This window comes from Grampus griseus, assembly GCF_964374135.1.
Source record: "Grampus griseus genome assembly, chromosome: 15".
Taxonomy (NCBI): domain Eukaryota; kingdom Metazoa; phylum Chordata; class Mammalia; order Artiodactyla; family Delphinidae; genus Grampus; species Grampus griseus.
Genome location: NC_139009.1, coordinates 14,062,981 through 14,069,199, shown reverse-complemented (window position 1 = coordinate 14,069,199; position 6,219 = coordinate 14,062,981).

Genomic DNA, 6,219 nt, shown 5'->3' with positions numbered 1-6,219 from the left:
TTTCAGATAAATAGATGATAAAGATGATGATGATGATGATAAACAGCTAGGTAGACAGATGGATACGTACATAGATACATAGAGATAGATAGTCTGGAGAACCCTAACACAGGGGTTAAGTTTATTAATGTCCAAAGCTCATTTTAGGTATTTGCCCAAAAAGAACAAAATTAGAGCGACAGAAGAGTATCTTTCTCTGCAGACAGCCAGCCAATCCCAGTGTGAACTGAGCTTTACCGGCTCTGTCTCCCTCATTCTTTCCTGAGCTGTTGCTACCCTGGGTCTCCAACTCTAATCTCCTAGAGAATGTGACTGTTCCTCCCTTTGTGAGCGCACAGGCTGGTGTCAGGTGTTGTCTGCAGCCTCTCCAAGTGCTGCGCAGACCCCATTTCTCTGCCATCTGGGAGTGGTCTGAAGTTCTTCAAAGGCATCCTCTGCCTGATTTTGACAAGCATTTGCTCTTCTCCCACCCTTTGAGGTCCCATACTGTCCCCATTCTATCCTAGGTTCCCTCTATGTTCTCCATGTCACTTGAGACACTTTGCCCAAACAGTTCTCCTGGCTACGCCAGCTGGCACCCCAACCAGCCTTTTGGTATCTTCACCAACAAACCCCTTCCAGTAGATAACATCCTTCCTGGGGACCCTAGGCTCCTCAGGCCTTTGAGGATTTCCCTCAGGGCTCAGTTCATGGGTTCAGGAAGCCAGGGGCTCTCAGCCAGTGGGGTACAGCCTCCAGAAGAGATGCGAGCCTCGGGCACTGGTTTTGCACAACGATCAAGAAGTACAGCCACTTATGGAGAAACTGTCAATGACAACAGAAATGAGTCCCACCAGTTCCAAGAATATACCTGGTCAACCAGGGTGGATCTAGGTTTGGAAAAGCCTGAAGCTTATGGGATTTGGGTTGCCCTCCTTAAAAGGAAGAATTCAAAATTACAAAAACAAAATGAGGTATGAAAGTGAATATCTGTTTAGAAAGAGAAAAGAAATCATAAAAAATCATATATTTTAAAGAACTGACAAATATCGTGTACATCACAAAATCCTAAATCATAACTTAATATTTTTAATAATTAATTGCCTAATACACCTCTGTAATGGATTGTCCCTACACTTTTGGCTATAATCTCTTTGATGACCATTTCATGTAAAAATAAAATTTGGTATAGAGAGATTTAAAAGATAACTTAGTCTTTCCTCCAGTATGATTGATCGAAATTTATTTTTTACCATTTTTAGTTTTGGGAACTTTATTTCAATTTTGTAATTTGTTATTGGTAATGTAAATTTTTTAAGATTTAGGAAAACCTCTATCAGGTGTCTCATATAAGAGTGAGTAAAGTTGAAAGAATTTCCTATAGACTACCTGCTAGCTCCATCCATGTTTTTTTCCCCCCCTCTACTCACATACTTCTGGTGGGGGCATCTCGGAACACATGCATATCCCTGTATCGCCTCCGGTCTTCACCTTCAAGGTCATTTTGCAAGGTGAGTGTGGGAGTCTTCCTGGAAGCCATGCTTGCATGAAGGAAAGGATGACTGAAGGAAAGTCAGAGTAGAAAGAAAAGACAGTCTTAAGTAATCTCAGTTAATATCTTACTTTTTCAAAATGTACAAAATCACATAACAATATTTTGCATTGTTAGAGGCCTGCCAGGGTCTTGGAAAGGACCCGGACAAGTAAGGGGATCTGAAGCTTAGCTTTGTCAGTTTCACAGCAAAGCCCTCCAGTGAAGTGAGGCCTCAGGTCCTTGCTCTCAGGCTTCTTATTATTTATTCCTTATTTGCCATCTTCATCCCTGAGTCTGATGTCACCTCCTTGAACTCCCAAGACCAAGCCTGGTGCTCCCCTGTATCCTCCAATAGCACCCTGTACTCCCCCTTTTTATAATACCTTCCACTCTGCATTTCCATGCCTGTCCACCTGTCTGTCTTCCCCAGTAGATTGGAAACTCTAGTAAGGACAAGGACTGTGCCTTCTCCACCACTGCCTCTCTGGTGCCTTTCCCAGTATATGGTACTCAGTGATGCTTGTTAAGTTAACTGTATTGGAATCAGCAATTGCTGTGGTTGTTCCTAGGGTTTGGCCACCGTACGGATGATCCGTCCTTTGGTTTCAGGCCCCCTTAATGAATGCTTTGTCAGTGATACTCATTCAATTCAAACTTGGCCTCCATCTCTGGAATTCATTCTTCCCAAATTTGTTTGGCCTTTTGCAACCGGACTTTGCCTCCTGCTGCCACCTTCCTCCTGAAGGCAGCCAGGGTCTATGAAATAAAAGCATCTACATCCCTTCCTTTCCAGTCACCACCTTAGCTCTCATACACTCTGTAGTCTCCACCATGTTTGCACATACATGTCAAAGAGATCCTCCCCATGACAGGTGTTATTCTGTCCCATCTCCTAGAAAAGGAGGAAGCAGGAGGAGGAAAAGAATAAAGGGGAGAAGGAAAAGGATGAGGGAAAGAAAATATAGGAGGAGGAGGAAGAAGAAGGAGAAGCGGGGGAGGAGGGAGACGAGAGGAGGTTAGGGGAGAAAAACTCAGAACTGTGAAGTGATTTAGCCAACGTCACAAAGGGACCCGGAATCGGTATGTGAGCTTTGTAAACCCCAGTCCAGGACTCTTTACACTAAACTCTTTTTTAAGACAATGCCATGAAGCACTACACTGGGAGCCATTCGTCTTTGGAGCTTTAAGAGAGAGTCCTAGAAGCCAGAATGGTTGATGAAGCTTTTTAGAGGAGGTGGGATTTAAATTGAGCCTTAAAATTTGGAGAGGGACACATTCCTGGGGAAGCAGGGACAGCAAACACTTGGGGACCGTCAGAGCGCCCACTGGATGTCGTCTGCACCCAGTGCTCACAATCATATCAGCAGAGCAGACTAGCCAGTGTGCAAAGTGCACTTTGGAGTAACAGGTTGTCTGAACTGTGTGTGACTTGTCTTTGCACAGAAACAGTGAGTAATAGTGCAGGGCAAGCTAGTCATGAAGTGGGGCTATGACGAGCGATGAATATGCAGGTTGCTCGTTGCCCTTGACCCTCGCTTTCCTTTACATGTCAGTCCACAGCAGTCGCCTGCCTGCATATTTTAAAGGAAGATGGAGAAACACAATCTGCAAGGACAGTTGAGGCCCCCACGGGAGCATAGAATTGCCTCGAAGTACAAGGGCTCATGAACATTTTACATCCCCTTTGGAAATCCTCCTAAACTCTCTGCCTCACTGGTTTCCTGGTACAAGATCTAATAAATCTGTACACTCAGCTTAAACTTAGTGCCAGGCCTCATAATGGAATGATTACATGTGTTTTGTGTGTCAGAGACCTGACAGAAAGATTATACAGCACAGTGAAGCAATCGTTGGGGTTTTGGCAGGGGAAGAAGGAGATAAACATGTGTCCAGGGGAGAAAAATGGCAGCTCACGGATTTGCTGCATCGATATCATTCAATCATTCAGCAAAAATGTATTAAGTTTAGGTCAACACACATTTATCAAGTCCCTCCTATGTGACAGGCATTATGTTACGTCCTGTGAGTACAGAGGTGCACAAGACACATCATTTATCCTTGGAGCTTATAGAGAAGACCATCAGAAGAGACAGGCATCTAAGAAGTGATTTCAGTATAATGTGGTAGGTGCAGCGCTAGGGGCTGGGACAGAGCACGATGGTAGTAGAGAAGGAGGGGACTTAGCTCAGCCTGCAGTGTTAGAGGAAGCTTCTGCAGGAGGAGGCTGGAGGGATAAGTTGGGTGAAGGGGGCAAGAACTCCAAGCAGAGGAAAACGTGAACAGAAATATCCGGTGACATGTCTGAGTTTGGAAGGCGCGAGGGATGGATGTAAAGGGACTCGGTAGAAGTTTCATGTTACTAGAGTGGAAATAAAAAGACTGATCTGTGCTGTGAGGGATTCAAAGATGAAGTATAGGCAGTTCTATCAAGGAACTTAGCATTTGATCAAATTGACATGTTAAGGATGCATTTAAAGTTATAGCAATATAAGATCCCGATGTAAGAGATACCAAGCCCAATAAGAAGGGATCAAGTGCCAAAAGTGAGTCAGAGAATTACGTGGAATGGGTTTGTAAGAGAGCAGAGACACCCGCTGTGGGGGAAGGGTTCAAGGAGATGGTGATACTTGAGCAGAAGAGAGGATAATCCATGAGGAGTTTGAAAAGAAGGAGAACGTTACTCCAAGCGAAGAGAACACCTTCATCAAAGACTCAGAAACAGCGCTGATTCCAGTCATTTTAGGATTGCATAGGAAATGAGACCACGGTGTGAAAAAAATTTCAAAATGAAGTCTTTGTATGTAAAGCCTTTTAAGTGGGACAGGTCACTTCCCTAGATTGGGCTAGGAAGGGCGCACGGAGACAGCCACTCATGGGCTAATTCGTAGAATTACAAGATAGAGGTAGCATGAGCAATGCTTTTGTAGCTCCAATACTAAGCTGTGTTCCGGAAGCCCCCTTTTTAAAGTCAATGGGAATGCTCTGTTCCAAAGTAGAGATGACAAATATGGCTGTAGATCAAAGAGAAACAATAGAAATCTGCATTAGAAGCCTAATATATGCATGTGCTTCAAGCCCTTGCCATGTGGCCTGTGAAAGGGGACAACTATGTCTCCAGTGATCTCATGGAAACCAAGACAGTTGTGTTTGGGACAAACACTAAACAAGACAAGATGGCAGGGAAACTAGTATAAATCAGGATAATCTAGGCAAACTGGGACATGGGGTCCCTGTAACGATCAGTGTTGCAGGGAAAACAGAAATCATGTGAGGCATTTCAACAGAGAGAATTTAATAGAGAAAATGGGTTCAGTGGGCAGGGGTGTCTAAGAAAGCACAGTGGGAGCAGCGCAGGGACGCCAAGGGAAAAGGGGGAGGATACAAAGGCAAAGGTTGGGGTTCTCAGGAGGACGGACCCTGTAGAGCTGGGGCTCAGCCCTCTGGGGAAGCAGCACTTCCCTCCTGCTTCTGGAAGGCTCAGGAGCTCAGAAGAGGAAGTCCATGGGGCAGGGGCTCAGCTATCTGAGGGGAGGGCACTCCACGGGGCCCAACGGGGCTGGTGCTGGGAGCGCTGGATGAAGCTGGAAACCGGAACCACCCGTGATGCTGAGTGAGGTGCAGCCCTAGAGCAACACTGAAAGCAGTGAGCAAACTGCCTTCCAGTACCCACCCTCGCCCCGCCCCTACCTATTCACAGCATCGAACAGCTGGGAGAGGGAAGATGTAGTTCACAGGGTCCCAGCCCCAGCTTCACAGAGCAGAGCGTGGAAAGGTGGGCTGGAACTGAGCACAAGTGGTGTAATAACTGGCACAGGCTTGGAAACAGTCCTGATTTTTGAGGTGGGAATTCTCCTAAAAGACATCTCAGCTCAAGAAGTGATGAAATCATAATCTGGTCCCAGCAGAAGAAGGAGAGAACAATTGTTATTCCCTTTGTACCAGGAGCTTTGCAAATATTGGTTCATTAATCACAGCAATCCCATAGAACAGGTGTTCATCCTGTTTTTACAGATGAAGTGTCAAGCGATTAAGCAGCTTTGCCCAGAACAAATAACTTGTAAGAGGCAAGGTCAGGACTAGAAATCAGTTCTGTGTGATCCCAAAGCCCAGTTCTTTCTGTGATGGGAGCTGTTCCTTCACAGGGCTTAGGCCCAGGATCCTGGCTGGGGGCCAGTGGCTGGACCACTCCTGGAGACTGTGGACCAAATGAACTCTGCCACCACCGACCTCCTGAAAGCTCAGGCCCAGGAGGTCGTCCATCCTTTGAGTGCACATCTCGCCGGATTCTAGCAACACCAACATGATTTCCTCTTGCCCAGAGCTGGCCTCACTCCCATCTGGAGGAGCCAGAACTCTGAATGAGCTCGCCACCTCTTGGAGGAAGCCTCACGCTGCAGCCACCCTTAGCTCCCTTGTGTGATGCCCGGAGAGTGTCTGTGTGCCTGTCCACGTATGTGCCTGTCATATAAATTCAACTTTACCCAACAGGATGACATTCTTGGATAATAGGCTGTTCAGCTCGAGAGCCAAAAATTGCAAAGGCAAGCGTTATTTTTCTGGCTGAGTCAAGTCCCCAGTCTTCGCTCAAGATGGAAGCAAATTGGGCCTGTATTTTCTGGAAACGCTGATGCCGAGATGGGACCTTGTTGAGGAATTCACCAAGGCCCAAGGGAACTGAGAAGATAAATGCTACCAGGCGGCTGCAA